The 20,330-nt window shown below is 42.5% G+C and overlaps 1 protein-coding gene across 14 annotated transcripts in view; it reads left to right on the top strand.

The window, feature by feature from the left end:
• Positions 1 to 2,685: 2,685 nt before the first annotated feature.
• The window catches only part of LOC125515499 (uncharacterized), a 29,444-nt gene continuing 11,799 nt past the window's right edge, over positions 2,686 to 20,330 (top strand). For 2 of the 14 annotated variants that reach the window (XM_087529078.1, XM_087529077.1), the window contains exons 1-3: positions 11,633 to 14,310; positions 14,473 to 14,552; positions 14,653 to 14,745. The gene's annotated coding sequence lies outside the window, so the exon portion shown is untranslated. Of the gene's footprint in view, positions 3,199 to 4,464; positions 4,876 to 11,467; positions 11,591 to 11,622; positions 14,311 to 14,472; positions 14,553 to 14,652; positions 20,314 to 20,330 lie in introns of those variants that run through there. The other 12 variants (XM_048680984.2, XM_048680982.2, XM_087529070.1 and 9 more) reach the window with 11 other exon arrangements.

Here is a 20,330-nt window from a genome sequence, read left to right as displayed (position 1 = left end):
GTAGTAAATTGCCTAAAAGATACCCGTCAAGTTGTTTTAGATCCATATACAGGGTTCCTTAGTTTAGTTTTTCCCCACGTCACAAAATGACACGACTTGCTTACACAGTGGTAATAACTTGCCTAAAAGGCACAAACAAGTTTTTTAGATCCATATGGAAGGTTCCTTAGTTTTTATTTCTCTCACATCACAAAAAGGACACAACTTGCTTACACCGTGGCAGTAAGTTGCCTAAAAGATAACCATCAAATTGTTTCAGATCCATATACAAGGTTCCTTAGTTTAATTTTTCCACATGTCACAAAATGACACAACTTGCTTACATAGTGGCAGTAACTTGCCTAAAAGATTCCAAACAAGTTTTTTTTAGATCCATATGCAAGGTTACTTAGTTTTTATTTCTCCCACATCACGAAAAGGACACAACTTGCTTATACAGTGGCAATAAGTTGCCTAAACAACCTCATGACTTTCCTACAGTTTTTTAGGGGATACATGATTTGCTCAATTCAACCCACTTTTTTTTGCTTACAAGTGCTCCAGTAGTTGTTCACACTTTTTTATTGCACATTAAGTCTCGAGCACCCTAGAGAACACAAGAATTGCTCACTGGTAACACTGTTTTTGCTTAAACGAAGCCTACAGGTTGCTACAAGTTGCTCACATCCTTTTCTTTTCGCACATTAAGTCTTTTTTTAGGAGCTCTGCCTTTTCAATAAGAAGATAATTGACTAGTTAATAAAAAAACTAGTCAAAGACCGATACACATCAAATTCTAGCACGCATGAGCACACATGAATTACTTACTGGCAAACACTGATTTTTCTTAAACAAACTTTAAAAATTGTTGCTCCTTTTTGTTTTTCAACACACTTCTAGTACAGAAAAGCAACCTAAGAAAAACATCGGGGTTTCTCTGGATGTACAACAGCCAGTAGTTGGACAAAGAAAAATGAAACAGTTTTCATGTACTGACATGACTTGCCTATTGTCAATTTTGATTTGCTTATAAAACTACTACAATTATTCACACTTTTTCCCCTACACATCAAGTTCTAGCACGCACGAACACACAAGATTTGCTTACTGCCAACACTGATTGTGCTTAAACAAACCCTAGAACTTGTCTCCTCTTTTTTGTTTTCTCAACACATTCCTAGTACAAAACGTGAGCTAAGAAAAGTATCAGGGGGTTTCTCCGGATGTACAACAACTAGTAGTTGGAGAAAGGAAAAGGAAACAATTTTCATGTACTATCAGGACTAGCTTTTTGTCAATACTTGATTTGCTTAAAAATCCGCTATAGTTGCTCACTAAACCCGCTATATGCGATAGAGGCGGGATAGAGAGGTTGAAGAGGGGTGTGTGGGGTCTTAGGTTTCTTGGGCGAATTGATGTTTTTAATGCGGGGGTGGTTTGCGGCATGGGGATGCGGGGGCTAGAATCTTCGATAATTTGAGAAGAAAGTGTCCAAAACTTACCCAACGCATGATGGTTAGTTGCTAGAGATACCAGCGCGAGTTGCCCAAAGATCCTCTCCCGAGAGTACATGGTTTATTTCGCCCAAAACATGCTCAAACCATGCTAGTTAGTTGCTAGAGAGGCTGGCATGAGTGCCCCAAAGATACATTTTAGAAACAAATTCATTTATAATTGGAACCAAAGTTTCTATTTACAATAGGATATGTTGTCTGCATATAAACATTACTTGCCTAAATCGCCATTAAAAGTTGCCCCATATACCACCTGAATTGCTTCCTATAGAACTAGTAGCCAACTTAGAAGGCATGAGACAAATATGTAATCGCGATAGGCAATTTACTACAAAGTTGCTTTCTGTAGCACCAAAGTTGCCCCAGATGGCAGCAAAGTTGCTTGAAAAAAATGTTCATCGAAACATATCCATACGAGATCTTATTTTGAAGATCTTGCTGCGAGAAACCTAATGGTGAAAACAGAAATTAGTTTTGACGCTCGGTTTAAAAGTTGTAGCCTTTTGAATTTGCTTTGGAATGAAATTAAATACACGTGATGCATTTCTAACTTGTTTGTCGCATACTATTGTAGGAAGGAGTTACAGGAGATGGAACCACGGAAAAGATTTCGCTGCCCGTCCTACTCTTTGCGATCGTGAGAAAAGAAGTGTGAGAAGTGCAGCACGTTTGCGTCTTGCAGGGTGGGTGGGGCAGGCAAAGGGACGCAGGAGACGGTGGCCCCTTTCTTTCCAATTCTGAAACGAGGGAGACCAAAACATACCAAAAATGGGAGGCTGCCAGGTGGTGCTAGTGGGCAAACGATTGTCCGCTAGATGCGTCCTTTATGACAAGGTTCACGAACAGGAAACACGCACATATAGCTGTCGAGAAAGCACAAACCAATCAAAACAAACGGCTGAAATCGTTTCTCGTGGATCAGTGACATGGCGTCCATGAGTACATTTTTTCGCGGGCCCATGCGGGGTGGTGGCGAGCAGTCTGTACAATCGATGGGACCGGGCCATTGTCTGCAAATCGTGGAAAGCACGGTTAAGAACTCCTTGATCACCAATCTCACCGACTCCTGGGCCAAATATCAGACGGCACCAGCATCCAGTGACTTGGCACTAGTTCGGCCACGTAAAACACGTAGTACTCGTGTAATAAAGTCAGTACTTTGCCACGATACGAGATCTACTGGGTCGCTAGGAGGCAACGTTGCGTGGTCGGGGCTGTAGCCTCTCGCCCATCCATAAAATAAACTAGGCAGACTCCCCGTTCGGCCCTGCCTCTCTCTCTCTTTCAGATCTCCTTTATTTTCGTCGCTCCTGCATCGCAACCATGCCATCTCTACCACGATTCAATCCTACCAGGTGCGCCGCGCCGATGGGGCGGTGGTCGATTCTCCGTCAAACGGAACGGGTCCAGCTGAGGACCTGTTCTTGAGCATCGAGGGGATTTTGGCCTGCAGCGCGACCTAGGCCCTGTTCGGCGTCACTCCGCTCCGGGGACGGATGGAGTTATAGTGCAAAATCTAGGAGCCAGCAAATTGCCGCTCCGCAGATCCTAGGAGCCGTGGCCTTAATCTCCCTCCACCCATGTGTGCAAGGTTGAGCAAGGCCTAAAGGAATTCGACGCCTTCTAAATCAGGCCACGGAGATTCACGCCATGTGTGCTGATTTTGTCATGGATCTTGGCGCTGCAAAGTCCGATTACCACATAGGTAATTACTATTGAAACTTAAGTTTTTTTATTGTCGACTTATTCTTCCACTATTAATGAGGTTGAATACTTCGTTTGTTCCTTTTGTTTCCGATTTTTACCGATATAAGACTTTTTCGCTTGACCCTATCATAGTGCGAAAAACCGTCTTATATTTTTTATACGTAGGGAGTACTAATTAATGAGGCGTCAAGATCCTCGGGATTATGTGCCATTAACTAGGATTTACCCTTTTAACCATTTACTATCTATAAATACATTATGCTCTTTAGTTTTGGAGTTATCACAGATTGAGGTATTTAATTTTGGATTTGGTTCATAATTTTGACATCGACATGCACGATTCTAAATAAATAAAATATGATCCTCGCAATAAATAAATAAATAAAATATGAAATTTTATTTTATGATGAATCTAATGAGACCGATTTGATATTATGAATATTGATACAAAATTTATCTATAAATTTGGTCAAACTTAAAGAGGTACGGATTTTATAAAAATTATTGCACCTTGTATTTTGAAATAGGGGAACTATAAAAATTATGAAAACCAACAACACGAATGACCCAGCAAAGAGCGCCCAACCCTTCTGGTACACGGTTATTCTTCGTGGAGTAGTATGAACTAACAAGACATGAGAATCCCATTGGAGTTGACATATATTAGTTGGACTTTACTCGCAATTTATGGGTAAGCGACTGAATTTGGGGTGACGCTGCCAATCCATGACGCCGCGATGTCACCGGCAGAGGGCAGGAAGAATGTTGACCGGTTCCGATGTGAGGGTTCATGTGCGTCCAAGTTGGTGGGTAGCGCACCCAATGTTTTCTTCCCGTCACATGAAAACTACACATTACTAACATATGACATGTGGAGCATGCTCCAAAAGGTCCCGATGCACCATACATGGCGACCGGAAGGCCAAATAAGAAGGATACTATGTAAATTTGGTGACTAGAAGAACACCCGTGCGTTGCAACGGGGCCATATTAATTTTAAAAGTTCAATATTAATATTCTCATATATATCAAGTGACATTGGCGACCTTTTTACCATCAATTCCTCACACACACTCTCTGCCTCCCTCTTCCTCACTCTCTCCCCCTCTCCCTCTCTCTCTCTAGCACACACATATCCATCTTATTGGGTACGGGACCATAATCCATCTATTTCACACACACACGCTAGTACATAACAATATAGATTATGTGTATTATATTTGCTACCACAACTGAGGGAATTAATTTCATGTAAATCGGCCAGCCACAGCTCCAAGAATACGCGGAGGAGGTGGCCCGGGTCGGCGTCGGCGCCGTCCGGCACGGGCCACGGGCCCGCTTCCAAGCGCGTCTGCGCGTCGGCCACTCACGCCGTGTCCTTCAAGTGCCACTTCCACCGCACCAACTCCCAGGGTCACGGCCATGGCCAGGGCCAGGGAAGCCGCCCTTCTTTGCCCCCTTCACCGGCCGCGGCACCCGGCCTCGTCGTCCTCGTCCTCCAGCACTGTCACGACCCAGTGACGCAGCCCAAGCATCGGCCTCGAGAATCAAGAACGCTCGACAACGTAGAGGGAAGGAAAGGTCATATACATGTCATAAGAAAGGGAGTTTATTTACTGCTCCCTCGATGTATTGTTTCCTTTGTTTGGAGATTGATTACCATCCGTGAGTTAAGGTAAGGTTTACGTGATTGAGCGATTTTTTGAAAATCAATTATTTGTTTTCTAATTAATGTAATTGAGTGATTTAAGGTAAGGTTAATTAATTTATATTTTATCTTTAGAGATTGTTCGTGATTGATTCTACATTACTAAATAACTTGCGCCAGTATGGAAAGTTCTGATCTGTTTAGATTTCTTTCGTTGTGTGAGAGGATGACGCGAAAATAAACCGATGAAGTGAGGGGAGGGGACGAAAAAAATCTACGAAAAAAAACCAGCGGAGGTGGGAGGAGGTACCAAAAAAACCGTGGAAGGTGGGAGGAGACTACCAACTGTTTCATTAGGAGTAGAAATTATTAGAGATTAGAGATTATTTGTTTTCTGAAAATTTATTATTTGTTTCCTAAAGCAAATTGCATTAATGAGAGAGATTTCGTAGATTTGGCTAAGGTAGGAAAGAATCTATTATTTGTTTGCTAAAGCAAATTACATTAATGGGAGAGATCCGTTGATTTGGTTAAGGTAGGAAAGAATCTATTATTTGTTTGCTAAAGCAAATTGCATTAATAGAAGAGATCCGTTGATTTGGCTAAGGTAGGAAAGAATCTATTATTTGTTTCCTAAAGAAAATTGCATTAATGAGAGAGATTTGTTGATTTGGCTAAGGTAGGTGGTTTTTGCGATTCGTGGCGGCTTAGTGTGAGGTGGGACGAGGTACCAAAAAAACCATGGGAGGTGGGACGAAAAAAAACCTGGGAGGTGGGAGTTGTCCCTGGTTAACCTATGAAATTTCGTAGATTTTTTTAGGACGAAAAAAAACCATGGAAGGTGGGACTAGAAAAAACCTGGAAGCGAGACTACCAACTGCTCCCTTAGGAGTAGAGATTCTGCTACAGTGTATTTTTTGAGCAAAATGACCATAATAATAATATACTTCCTCCGTTCCTAAATATTTGTTTTTTAGAGATTTCAAATAGACTATCGTCTATGAATGTATATAGACATATTTTAAAGTGTAGATTCACTTATTTTACTCCGTATGTAGTCACTTATTAAAATCGCTACAAAGACAGATATTTGGAAACGTAGGGAGTAGTTGTTATAACGATTGAGCATACTCAAAGGTTCACAAGTTTACAGGTAACGCGGCAAGGCTGCAATGGCCTTTTTTGGAACCTGATCTGTGGCTAGCAATTCTCCTATCGTGTGGTCGTGGGAAACTACAAGTTGGAGTAGGTAAAATATGTGCTCCGTCACGATACAAGACAACGTGGACCCAAAGATTAGCATAAGGAGTATTGATTTTGAAAACCGATAACTGCCACACGTGTGGTGGAAGCAATACCCGCCCACACACCGTGTGTGGTGTGAGCAGAAGACAGCCCACATGTGCCATGTGTGGGCGAATATTAGAACCGTCCACACGTGTGGCAGGAGGAACACCCTACCACACACCCCTGTATCAACATACATGTTTCGTGCGGGATCAAACCCAGACCGAATGATTTCCTGTTGGCACAACATGACGCTGGCAGCGAAAAAAGCACATGCAGCCCAGTTACCTATTGCTTCACTAAAACAAGCCAAAAAATAGCACCAGGAACATGTGTTTATAAAAATTAAAAACAATACAGTTGCGTATAGTACATACGTGCCAACAAAAACAATTTGACTTGTGTCAGAATTTTTTTGCCATGGCAACAAGTTTGCAAAGTGTACATGGAAAAGTATTGTATAAAATGATATATATACATATATATGTAATGCCATGGCGCAACAAGTTTGATAGAGTTGCTGTATACGAATGATTTCTATTAAAATTGCTGTTATTGATCTGGTTATGAAAAATATGGTCTAAAAGTATTGGAATTACCATGGTCTAAGCAGTAAACAATGCCAACGCAAAAACTGCATATTGATTATACCCAAGGAAAAAAATTGGTTGAAAATTTGCCATGACATCTCTACTGCTATATGATGGCAAATTGTATGAATTTGCCATGGAAAATATTGTTGTTTCCCAAGCTAAAAACATGGCAAGTTTTGCAGCGGGGGTGCATATCAACTTGCCATCACATAAAAATTCAAACAAATGCCATGTTTTCAAAAAACAAAACAAAAAAATCATGGTCGTCATCATGGAGGACGACCTCCTGGTCGGCATCTTAGTCGACGTCTAGGCCGGGGGAGGAGTTACATTGCCATTGTCAAATGGAAAGTAGATTTTGCCGTGTTGCTAAAGGAAAAGAACATTGCCATGACCCTTAAACTACATTTGCCATGCTTGAACTTAATTTGCCATGGGGCAAATAAAATTGCGATGGTATCTATTTTTGAAACATGAGTAAATCTAATGTTGCCATGGTCCCATTAAATTTGCCATGGTCCCTTCAAAGAAGAAAATTTGCCATGTTGCAAAAAAGGAAAGAAAATTTACCATGGTCCTTAAAATTGGAAATTGCCATGCTCCGAAAATTGCATTTGCCATGATACACACACTAAGTTTGCCATGGTCCTGTTCGAAAACAAAATTTGCAAGCTTGTAAAAGAAGGAAGAAAATCTGCCATGCTCCATAAACTACCGTTGCCATGAAAGATGCACTGAGATTGCCATGGTCCCATTGAAAACAGAAAATTTGCCATGTTGCAATAAAGAAAGAAAATTTGCCATGATTCATATAATTAAAAATTTACCATGCCCCGTAAACTACATTTGCCATGGTCCCATTCAAAAAGAAAATTTGCCGTGTTGCAAAGAAGGACGAAAAATTGCCACGCTCCACGAACTGCCATGAAAGAAAATTTGCCATGGTCCCGTTCAAAAAATAGAAAATTTGTATGAGGCATAGACTAAAAAATGCCATGATCCATAAACTATAAGTCCCATGATGCATTCACTAAATTTTCCATGGGCCCGTTCAAAAAGAAAAATGCCATGCTGCAAAAAAAAGAGAAGACATTTGCCATGGTCCATATAATAAAATTGCCATGTTCCATAAACTATATTTGCCACGATCTATTAAACTAAAATCTGTGGTCCAAACAAAAGTGATTTTTGGACATGTTGCAAACAAAAGAAATTGCCATGCTCCGTAACTACAGTTGCCCATGCTCCATGAAAGTAAATTGCCATGGTCAAAAAATATGAAGCAATTTTTCCATGTTAAAAAGAAAGAGAAAATTGCCATGGCAAAAGCATGTTCAAATTTGCCATGGTATTTACCAAAACTTGCCGTATTTTATGTGATTAAAATTGCCATGTATGAGAAAACAACACAAAAAATGATTAAATTTTCCATGGCAAAACTGCATATTCAGATTTGACATGGCAAAAACTGCCATACTTCACATTTGCCATGGCAAAATGCATATTCAAATTTGCCATGGCAGAAAAAATGAATATTTCAAATTTGCCATGGCAAAAAAATGCATATTTTAAATTTGCCATGGCAAATGTATGATCAAATTTGCCATGGCAAAAATGCATGTTCAAATTTGCCATGGTATTTTACCAATATTTGCCATCTGTTAGTATGATTAAATTGTTGTGTAGGTGAAACAACGCAAAAAATGATCAAATTTGCCATGGAAAAAATGCATAATCAAAAATTGTAGTTGGATTTTTTTTCAAATTTACCATGGTTTCATAGAATAATTTGCCACGAATATGAAATGATAAGGAAAATGATGAAAAATTGCCATGGCAAATGTATGTTCAAAATTTGCCATGAATTTTTTTTATCAAAGCCATGGCAACTACTCGTAACATATTATGCCCATGGCAACAAAGTTTCATGGCAACTCCACTACATAACTTCGTGATCCCCTTGGCTTCCTCTCACATGATGAAGTTGCTACAGAAAAAAGCAAGGCTAGGAGGAAGCCAGGGGAATCTCTACTGACCAATGCACATCGTTCCATTCCCCCTATCATCTCCATGAGTTAGCTACTAGCACACATTAGTCAGCAACAACGCTACAGAACATGGACCAAAATAGCAGTTAGCAGCAACAGTTAGCAAAATGCAGAGCGCCAAATTTTGGGGGCAATGCGACACTGATGAAGCAGAGCATCCAGCGGCTAGCCCCCCGGATGTATCTAGCAGGGGATGGACTCACCATGGAGGGCAGTGGCGCCAGCTGGAGGAGTGGGAGGAGGTTGCTCTGGGGTTGCGACGAGCAGTACCAAGAGCGCGGCGGTAGCACTGGCAGCTCGGGCTCACGGCAGGAGGCGATAGTCGTCGGGGGCACCGGCCTCTGCAGGGGGTGGAGCCGAGCCCAAATCGCCTGCGTAGCAGAAACATCGTCGGACCGTGCAGCCCCAAGCGCGGAGGCCTTCTTGTCCTCGCCGGAATCGAACCCGCCGCCAAAACTGCTCGCGGTACCATCCTTCTGCTATGCGCATGCACACCTCCGCCGCCGCCGCCACGCACGGAGACGAAGGGAGAGCGCCGCCGCCGCGCACGGAGACGAAGGGAGAGCGCCGCCGCCGCACTCCTCCATGTCAGGCCGTCATGGGAGGCCGCAGCCGTCGAAGCAGGGGCCTCCGTCGATGCGGGGTGGGTGGAGGGGAGCTCCTCGGCGCAAGGCTTCCGTGGGAGCAGCGGAGCTCCTCGTCGCGTAGCTGCACTCCTCCATGCCCGCCGCTGTTGACGCGGAGGCCGCCGTCGATGCAGGGGGAAGGCTCCGCCACAGCCGCTCTAGCGAGTGGAGTGGGGGTGGGGGCCTGAGGCGAGAGGATAAGGTGCGCTGGTCCTTCGGCAGATGCTTGAAGATTCAACATCTAAGCGTTCGGGCTGAATTGTGAACTGCCGCACGCGTTCGGGCGAGGAGTGTTTCGCCCACGCAACACCGGTTGCTTACGTGGATTTTGACCCCGATTGCAATTTCTATAAAATTCGTGCAGATGGATCGAACGGCATCGAATGTGTGTGGGCGGGTTTCTAAATGCCACATGTGTGGCGTTAACATTTCCGTTGATTTTTGGAAACTGTCGCGATCCTCTTGTTCACAAATAGCCACACTCCCTTTGGTTCTCTCCTTGCTTCCTCTTTTTGTTTTTCGGTTTCTCCCCCATGACAACATATCTCCACCACAGTTCAGCATTTTCTTTCTGCATTGCAACATACTCCTCTTTGCAAACGGGGCTCTCTTGAAGGCTTCCTCTCCGCTGCTAGTTTGCCACATGGGGTTATTTTGCATGGGAAGACGTTCTCAGCACCCAAGTTAGAGACGGGTGCCTCAAACCAGCCCCAAAACATCCGACCTGATCGGTACCAATGGTATCCAGTCTAAATATGGTCTCGACCTCATGTATATTCATCCTCATTCGCTCTCCGGACAATACCCTAGCCACTCCACTTCGCTCTGCTCCGTTCCCAAGCTCCCTTTCGGCGATCTCCGGCCTTCTTCGGCATGACGAGTAGCGGATCTGACTTCGACCACTCTGGATTCATTGACTGGGATGTCGTACCATTCGAGGTGGAGGAGGAAATAGCCGTCGGCATTGCCCTCTACCTCTACCTCTCCCGCGAGGTGCCCCCGACCAACGTCGGGATTTATCCAACGCAAATCCATTGTTGTAGGGCAATGGGCGCTCGGATCCGTCGGGGCTGGGGTATCGCGGTCCATTAGCCTCCCATCTTCGGTGCGTCAGAGTTTGAATGCTAAAGAGACAAGTGCGCCCGCCGTGGGAAGAAGGGGATGAGGGTGGTCGATGTCCGTCTTGCCGTCGACATAGATAGAGGCGACGGGTGCGACCGTGCACGTCGCCGCATAGGAAGAGGTCATTCATGCTCACATCCTACAAAAGCGACAGAGGAGGAACACGTGCGCCCTCGTCCGGGAGCAAAATAGGGCGGTCCGCACCATGGCCGGACTACTCCTCAAGCAAGAGAAGGAGGACAACGACATGCCAGACAACTCCGGTGATGAGTAGATCCAGCCAGATCCATTTTGTGTTTTCGAGTGCTACTGCCGCGAGAAAGACGGCAAGGGCGCAAGGAAGTGCAAGGGCAGCCGTCCATGATCTCTGCCCATAGCTATGATGTAGGTACAGCATGTCGATTTTTGGTAGTCCAATGACATGTGCTGATGTAGTAGCTGAACAATTATTGTTGAATCATAGAGATAATTTGCGTTGCATGTGTTTGTGTTGATTTGATGTTTGCTCATTTAGATATCCGGTTGTGCAAAACAAATTTTTAGACGTGACCAGTTTGAGAGGACAGATTTTGTGTCCACGGGGTCCATACCACTAGGCTGCCCGCTCCTTTTGCCTTTCTTTATCTTCGTTCTACTTTCTCTGTTCATAAATATTTATCTTTGTGAAGATTTCAATAAGTGACTACATACCAAATAAAATGAATGAATCTACATTCTAAAATATGTCTATATACATCCATATGTGATAGTCCATTTGAAATATCTAAAAAGATAAATATTTAGAAATGTATGGAGTACTTTCTTAAGAAAACTTTGCTTTCTCTTTCTCCATGTCAGCAAGCTTTTACCATACAACGTATTCTGCAATCTATGTTTGGAATACATGAACTGGAAGCACGTACGAGGATCCCATTGACGCAAAATTGATTGCTCTATTTTGCAGGTGTGGCTAATGGTGTGGGTGGATGCTTTAGCTTCTCCGGTTGTCGGATCTAAAAGAAGGACGTCGTCGTCATGTTCCAAACTAGCTTGGTCTCGCCGTCGTTCACTTGCGCTTCATATAGAGGTTAGTAAGAATTGATTGTGATTACCATGCAAAAAAGATTGGCTATGATTCTTCTATTCACTTATTTCAACAATTTTTTAGCATTGCAGATCATAGTCTAATTATTTTAGATGTTCTTTTTAATGCGAGTTTTTAAAGCACATGAAGACAATCATGGTCATTACGATTGACGGATTTGATGGTTTACCTGTATAGAAATTTACTAGGGATCCATTAGCAGCGCAGTTCATAAAAAGCTCGATCCACTCAATTTCTGGGAAAGAGTAATTTGTTTTTACTAGGGATTCCTAGTTATGAGAGCTCCTATTTCTTTCTTAGGCTAGTCGTAATGGTAATATTGTAGTTAGTATTATGCATACCAATTAGGCAATTTTATGAGGTGACACATAATTAAATGAAAAAAGAGCTGCTTAAGTATATCATATCATGATACCGTATCATAATAAATATCATGCCACTATGTGTCATGCATGGTAATAAATAAAGTCATTTATAATACTAATATATGATACTATGCATTAGAGAGGTAGTATATCATACTAACTTATACCCATTACAATCAGCCTTAGCGAAGTATGTAAGACCTTGTATAATACAAGGTGCTTAGAAATGTGCATAATAAAATAAATCAAGTTTTGAAAGCATCGATGCTTATATTTATTACATGATGTGTCTAAGACCCCTCCCAATGCTCCACCTTGTACGGATGCTAAGCATGTCATGTAGACGAAAAATCTGATGTGGCAAGGCAATTAAGAGAAGAGAGATGGGTTTGGTGACCCCATGAAGAACCAATGCTAAACGCGTGAACTTAGGCAAAACATTTAAATGAAGCAAACTCACCAATGCATGAGAGAGTTTAGTAGCTAAATCATTAAATGAAGGGAGCTTAGCTACAAGAAGCTAAGCACCTATGCATTGGGGAGTTTCGTTGCTAAGCTATTTAATATGCTTAGCATCTCATCTAAGTACCGGTCCATTGGGAGCAGCCTAATTAAGTGTATCATTTACAAAAAAATGGGAGTATCATACAAATCCCTTTTAAGGTTCGCATCCGACAAAACCCGTTTTCCCTCGCTGCAATCTAGCACCCTCCGGCAAAAAAATTGAGATCCCTCCGGTTGTCGTTCGACGTGCGCACAGCCAAAAAAATCCGGCCCCGATGGCGAGCGCTGGTCGCGGGCGAGGTGGACGAACTTCGACCGGCTCAACGAAATCTTTTGGTCAACCATGAAATCAGATACGTATGTGATGGGTGCCCATTGCCATCTCAAAATTAACTCAAGGAGATGAGAGCCGGGGTAGGAGTAATAACTCCTTTTGCCTTCTGCTTGACCATCGATGATGACTGATTTCGACCTCTTCAACGAGCACTTGCTACTGACGCCCCTGACGAAAAGTTCCGTCATCCTCCTCCCGGTACCACCTTCCCTCCCTCCTCCCGCTGCTCCACAACAGCTAGCCTCCCTCTACTCAGAGCTGCTCGGCAGCAGCTGCCCTCGCTCCATGAGACCCTGACCTCCCGCCAGCCCCTTGTCGGCGAGCGCTTGCCGACGGGGATGACTCCCCTCCTCAGTGCTCAAAAAAACTGAGCAGAAAACACGTGAAAGCCCGACACGCGCCCACCAAAAAAATGATAGTAGAGGGTTAAGAAAAAACTGAGCAGCACTGGTGAAATTTAAGAAAAGTGAAGGAAAACCACACCGGTGAAATTTAAGACCCAATAGCCACAAAAACGAGAGCTGCAGCGAGATAAAAAACACACTGGTGAAATTAAAGAAAAGTGAAGGAAAACCAAAATTGCGCCGGGCGTTAGGGTTAGCACCATATATAAGCGCCCTGCCCTTTCTTCTCCCCTCCCCTCCGCTCCGCGCCGCCGCCCCCCCCTCCCCACATCCAGATCCGTTCTCTCTCCACCCCTCCCCCCACCACCACCACCTCCCGTAGCTTCGCTGGAGCAACCCCAAGGTAGGGGATGCAAGCCAGCGTTCCCGATCTCCTTTCTGGTTCTCAGCGTCTTAGATTTGATCTGTTGTTCTTCGAAGCCCGTTGGATCCGATCGAGTTTCCCCCCGTAGATGGCCTCTAGTTGTTCGATTTCGGTGTTCATCGTCGGGTTCTAGGCTGTTTTCCCCCAACGTGGCGTCTGGTGCCACGGTTTTCTCTCGAATTCGTTGCGTTTTGATCTGATGTCTCCTAGGAAAACCGATCTCGTCTCGTTTGGTTTTGCCGCTGGATCCGGGCGAGTTTCCCGCCGTAGATGCCTCTAGTCGTTCGATTTTGCTGTTCATCATCGCCGGGTGCAAGCCTGTTTTCCCCCAAAATGGCGTGTGATGGCACCTGTTGTCTCTCGAATTCGCTTCGTTTTTATCCCATGTCTTCTAGGAAAACCGATCTCGTTTCGCCTGGTTTTACCGTTGGATCTGAGCGGGTTTTCCCCCGAAGAGGGCATCCAGTTGTTCGATTTCCTCTTCATCGTTGGATCCAAGAGTGTTTCCCCCGAACATGGCTTCTGATGACTGGATTTCCTCCCGGACTCGCTTGCGTTTTGATCTGAATTTTTCGCGGAAGACCGACTACCTCGTCTCGTTTTTGTCAAAAAAACGTTGGATCCAGGCGTGTTTCTCCCCGAATAGCTGGTGTGGTGAACCGATTTCGTCTCGGATTAGCATCTCTTGCAAGCACATAAGGGTTTCGTTGGTGTGTTCCCTTGGATCCGAGGTTATTTTCCTTGTTAGTTTTGGTTTGTTGTTGCAAGCCGTCTAGTTTCGTTCGATTCATGCATGTTCGATACCGAGCAAGTCACTCATCTGATTGGGTTTCCTATCCATTTGATGTGGTTCCTGTTTCTGACTGTCCAATCGTTTTATTTTCTTTCTTCAGGCAGTGCTCCAAGATGAGGCTCAAGCAGGACCCTGTGTACACCCGCTTTGATGGGACACATGTTTTCCTGGAACCTTCTGGTAATCACGTTGCGCATGTTTACTTCATCTGAACACTGTTCATTACTGGGGTTTTTGTTCGCTGCTTGATCTTTGATCAACATTTTTTCTTCGATTGCAGATGCGATGTTTGACATGAGACCTACCTGCCCTGTCCCTTAGTTCGCCAGGCGCAAGAAGGTGAACCGGACCTACGGGAGGAACTGGCCGGGAAGTAAGTAATTTATCTACTTTGTGCTCTCAAATTGCATTGGTGGACAGGTTACATGTTATTGTGATAGTCTGGTTAGGTCAATACTTTGCAATTGCAGGTAGATTCTGGGATTAGACACACTAGTTGGTACTGGTAGCGAGTACTCTAATTTGCAGTTGGGTTTATCTTGCCACAGACTAGAGGTAGCCTTGTCTGATATGTATGTTGCAATTGCAGGTTACAGCAGATAATAGTTATGACTGGTAGTCTTATTTGATAAGTAATTGGTAATTGGGTCACCTATGCCAGAACTAGACGTTGCTGAGTTTTGATGCGATTTTAGTCTTGTTTGATTGGTGTTGTCTATTTGATTTATCAAACCTTGTCATGACTGGAACTAGCAAGAGAGTTCACTTTCTTGTTTTATCTGAGCTGTGTGCATTTATTCACTTAGTATATTATAACACCTAACTATAGGTAGGAGAGTTTAGATGTGACTTCAGTAGACTTTGATTAGTAGTTTGCATTTGAGCCTCCAAAGTTCATTATGACACAACCTACACGTTGGATATTTTGGTAGTTGTGGTTGATTGGTCTGCCCAATACTTTGTAATTGGTAATCAAGCTTTATTATGCAACAAACTAGGATTAGAGACATTAGTCGACACTTGTAGTCTTGTTTTGTTGAGTATTTCGCTTTGCAGTTCGATATATCTTGAGACAGGCTAGTGCTAACTTACGAACAAACACCATGGTAACTTTTTGACTGGAGGGGAGGGGTGAAAACTTATCACCGGCAACTAATGTGTAAATACTAAATTATATAACAATATATGCACCGCATACATGATAACACACCGTTGTAAATTTTTGACCCTAGGTTTTTTTTATTAAAAACATACCTCGATAACTTTTGTGTAAATAACATGGTAATATGTGGAGGCAGGCGTTTGGTCTATAGGTGTGCATACACCCAATATGGAAAATAGTAATTAAATAAAAAATCTAAAATCTAAAAATATTTTGGAAATAAACTGAACCTTCCATTGTACTTGTGAAAAAATTCCCAAAAAGGAACAAAAAGAACTTTGATAATCAAATCCACCATCACCTGTTAATGAAGCACAGCCACCCCTCCTAATAATCCCTGATTTGCAAACACTTATGAAACAGTGAGTCTTTCTTTCAAGCAGGAAAAATGCATATAGTTACCCCCATGCTATATAAGAATCCAAGCAAAAATGACCCTTTTTTGTGAGAGAACTTTTCAATCTATTCATAATCATAACCAAGTTTATGGACCACCTAGGCGATGGCTACAAACACTGGAGTGAGCCGAATGCATGCCGTCATCATCGACCCTACCTCATCGGAATCGAGCAAACCTTATTGTAGTAGACAGTCGGGGATGACGCCGTGGTAAGGTCCCAAAGAACCAGTGCAACAGAGTAGCAACCATCGCCGATGAAGAGAGTCTTAGATCAGAAAGATCAAACCTCAAGCACATGAAAGAAGACGAAAACTGGATCCGAATAGATCCACTGAAGACCAGAACCAATTCCATGAGATTTGACAGTGACACACCTCCACACGACCTCCGACGATGCTAGACGTATCATCATGGGACGAGAATCAGACATGGAAGACATTATTACTACTGAGGGACATCGTCACTGCCACACAGCCCCAATCAAGAAGCGGATATTAGTGATCTAAAAACCAGATATTCAATTCTTTAGTTACACTAGTCAATGTGTACATTCAATGCACGTTAATTTAAAAGTATATTAAGTGGATGCGTATACTAATTAGAATATTATTTGCGTGTTATTATGTGATTAGCACTATATTTGGCATGAAATTAACTGCATGTTAAACGTGTTGAGCGCTCGATATTAAGACAGTCTAGGTCGTTGGATTGACATGATTTGATGGCCGAGATTAATTAGATCTCTCCTTTAGGTCTTTTTATATTGGTATAGATTAATACTAATGTAACTAAAGGTAGTACTAATGTAATTAAGCAGATATTTCCTTACAGTAATCTAGTTTAGTTATATGAATCTTTAGATCACTAAATTAGTGATCTAAAAAGCGGATATTTGATTGTGAGCTCGGGCTCAGCTGATCTCGAAATCATCACCACACCCTAGCATGTAGATGTGTGTCGGTCTTTGTATTTCTGTCAGGTATAGCACATGCAACTAACAGACCGTATAATTCGACTTATTTACTGATGATGATGCCACTGCTACAACACGTAGTTTCATTTTTTCTTTGATCTACGGGCATCGATAGTAAGACAAGAAATGAAGATGAGAGGTCAACTAATTACGATGTGTACGCGCTAAGTGTTTTATGAATCAACTGCAGTTGCATGCAAAATTGTCGTCTAAAGTCGTGATAGTAATCTACTGGTGATGATTCATTTTGTTAGTACAACTTGATTAGGATGACATTCTGCAGCTGTGTCTTCCGTTGGTAAACAACGTGAGGGAAAGGGTTGGGGGACAAGTCTCGGAGCATAAGGGTAGGCAAATGTAGGGAAATAAGAAGGCCGATATTGTTGATTTTGTTTGTCAAGTCTCCATGTAACCTCGCGCTAATGCAGAATCAAAGTTGAAACGGGTATTTCTATAGCAAAATCAGTACTCATTCCAATCATCAAACGGCAGTATCTACTTAACAGACCCAAATAGAGCAGATCATAACTTCATCCATGCATCACAATATAAGAAAATTGCAACGACATGGGCAGAGCAATCAAAATGGCACCAAAACTGCATCAGATGACATTAATATCCAACAAGAGTCAAACATCACAGATAAGTATCACAGACCACTCAACACCATGAAAGTATCCAATGATTCAAACAGATCAATTAAGCTGTGGAAGACTGCTATCTGGAGTGGACCTGGAAGACTGCAATCTGGAGAGTGGACCTTGGAAGACTTCCTATCTGAAGACTAGACATGGAAGGCTTGCTATCTGGAGATTAAGACCATTCTTTACGCAGTTTCTTCATTAGAGGCGAAGTTCTACAAACAGAACAAGAAAAGTGTGAATACAAAACAGAACAACAAAATGCCAAACGGGCAGACATCAGAGAGTATTGCAAGACTAGTTCGCACCTGTTACAGTTGAAGACAAAAAAGAAGAGTAACATGCATTTACTTGGCGTCGCTCGCTGCACCTTTGCCTGGAAAACAGAAAGCTACAACAGTAATTAAACGGTTATATCCTCCAGAAGCGAAGCAAGATAATCAGACACATCGCCTTCATCCAGGAGCACCTGCTCTTGAACTTCAGGCACCGCCCCAGGATCAACAGCCTGAAGAGCCTCAGCAACTCCGGCTAGGTCCAGAACCTCAGGCCCCACCCTAGGATCCACGGCCTCAAGAGGCTCAGCCTCTCCGCCTAAGTCCACGACCTCCTGAACCTCGGCCGCCTGCCATAGACCCTCATCCTGTTCCCCAAGTATGACGGCTTCCCCACCAATGCCCCCATTGTAGAACATACGCACAGGTACCATCCCTGTTATGTTCATTTTGAAATGAGAATGAATGCAAAGGAGCGACCAGAACTGAATACTGCAAAATCATCATTCAAACTGGAAAATAAACACATGCTATTAACCAAACCAATCTACAAAACCTCTACCAACCCCTATTTTGGATCATAATGAACTATGGAGGCTCAAATCAACCTATAGTTAGGGGTATAAGGAAGCTTGATGCATAAATGCGAAGATCAGATAAACCAATACCATCACTAAGACATCTGAACACTATTTTTTTACAAAGTTTGATAAAAACTAAGACTACCGTAAAAAATTATCTCCGACCTCCAATTGCAAAGTATAGATCAAACAAGGCTACCAGCATACCACAGTCAGAACTAATATCTATACCCTTAGCCTGTGGCAAGATATACCCAATTGCAAACTGGAGTACTCAACAAACAAGACTACAAGTGTCGATTAATGTTTCTAATTCCAGTTTGTGGCATAATAAAGCTTGGTTCTCAATTACAAAGTAATAGACAAACCAATCTATCACAAATCCAAGGTGTAGTTTGTGTCATAATGAACTTTGAAGGCTCAAATGCAAACTACTGATCATAAGCAGTCTACTGAAGTCATATCTGAACTCTCCTATATATAGTTAGTTTTTATAATAAACTGAGTGAATAAATGCACACAGCTCAGATAAAAAAGAATCTGAACTCTCTTGCTAGTTAGGGGCATAACAAGGGTTGGTAAATCACATGGACAGCACCAATCAAACAAGACTAAAATAGCATCAAAACTCAGCAACCTCTAGTTTTGGCATAAGTGACCAATTACCAAGTACTCATCAAATAAAACTACCACAGTGATAACTATCAGAATAAAATCTGAACTCTCGAACCTACAGTGAAGGTATAACGAAGCGTAGTGCATAAATGCAAATATCAGATTAACCACCACCTCTAAGACATCTGAACATTCTTTCTAGTTAAGGGCGTTATGAAGTATACTCATCAAATAAGACTACAACAGTCAAAAAATATCTCTGACCTTCAATTGCAAAGTACAGACCAAACAAGTCTACCAGCCTATCACAGTGACAACTACTATACCACTAGCCTATCTCAAGATATACCGAACTGCAAAGCGGAGTAGTCAACAAAACAAGACTACAAGTGTCGACTAATGTCTCTAATCTCCGCTTTATTATGCAACAAACTGAGATTAGAGACATTAGTCGACACTTGTAGTCTTGTTTTGTTGACTACTCCGCTTTGCAGTTCGGTATATCTTGAGACAGGCTAGTGGTATAGTAGTTGTCACTGTGGTAGGCTGGTAGACTTGTTTGGTCTGTACTTTGCAATTGGAGGTCAGAGATATTTTTTGACTGTTGTAGTCTTATTTGATGAGTATACTTCATAACGCCCTTAACTAGAAAGAATGTTCAGATGTCTTAGAGGTGGTGGTTAATCTGATATTTGCATTTATGCACTACGCTTCGTTATACCCTTCACTGTAGGTTCGAGAGTTCAGATTTTATTTTGATATTTATCACTGTGGTAGTTTTATTTGATGAGTACTTGGTAATTGGTCACTTATGCCAGAACTAGAGGTTGCTGAGTTTTGATGCTATTTTAGTCTTGTTTGATTGGTGTTGTCCATGTGATTTACCAAACCTTGTTATGCCCCTAACTAGCAAGAGAGTTCAGATTCTTTTTTTATCTGAGCTGTGTGCATTTATTCACTTAGTTTATTATAAAAACTAACTATATATAGGAGAGTTCAGATATGACTTCAGTAGACTGCTTATGATCAGTAGTTTGCATTTAAGCCTTCAAAGTTCATTATGACACAAACTACACCTTGGATTTGTGATAGATTGGTTTGGCTATTACTTTGTAATTGGGAACCAAGCTTTATTATGCCACAAACGTGGATCCTGGGGTTCTTGAGGTTCTGGACCTAGCCGGAGTTGCTGAGGCTCTTGAGGCTGTTGATCCTGAGGCGGTGCCTGAAGTTCAAGAGCAGGTGCTCCTGGATGAAGGCGATGTGTCTGATTATCTTGCTTTGCTTCTGGAGGGTATAACCGTTTAATTA

Source organism: Triticum urartu, chromosome 6A (assembly GCF_056163025.1).
Source record: "Triticum urartu cultivar PI428250 chromosome 6A, HENAU_Tu73, whole genome shotgun sequence".
NCBI lineage: Eukaryota > Viridiplantae > Streptophyta > Magnoliopsida > Poales > Poaceae > Triticum > Triticum urartu.
This window is presented reverse-complemented; position numbering and strand designations above follow the sequence as displayed.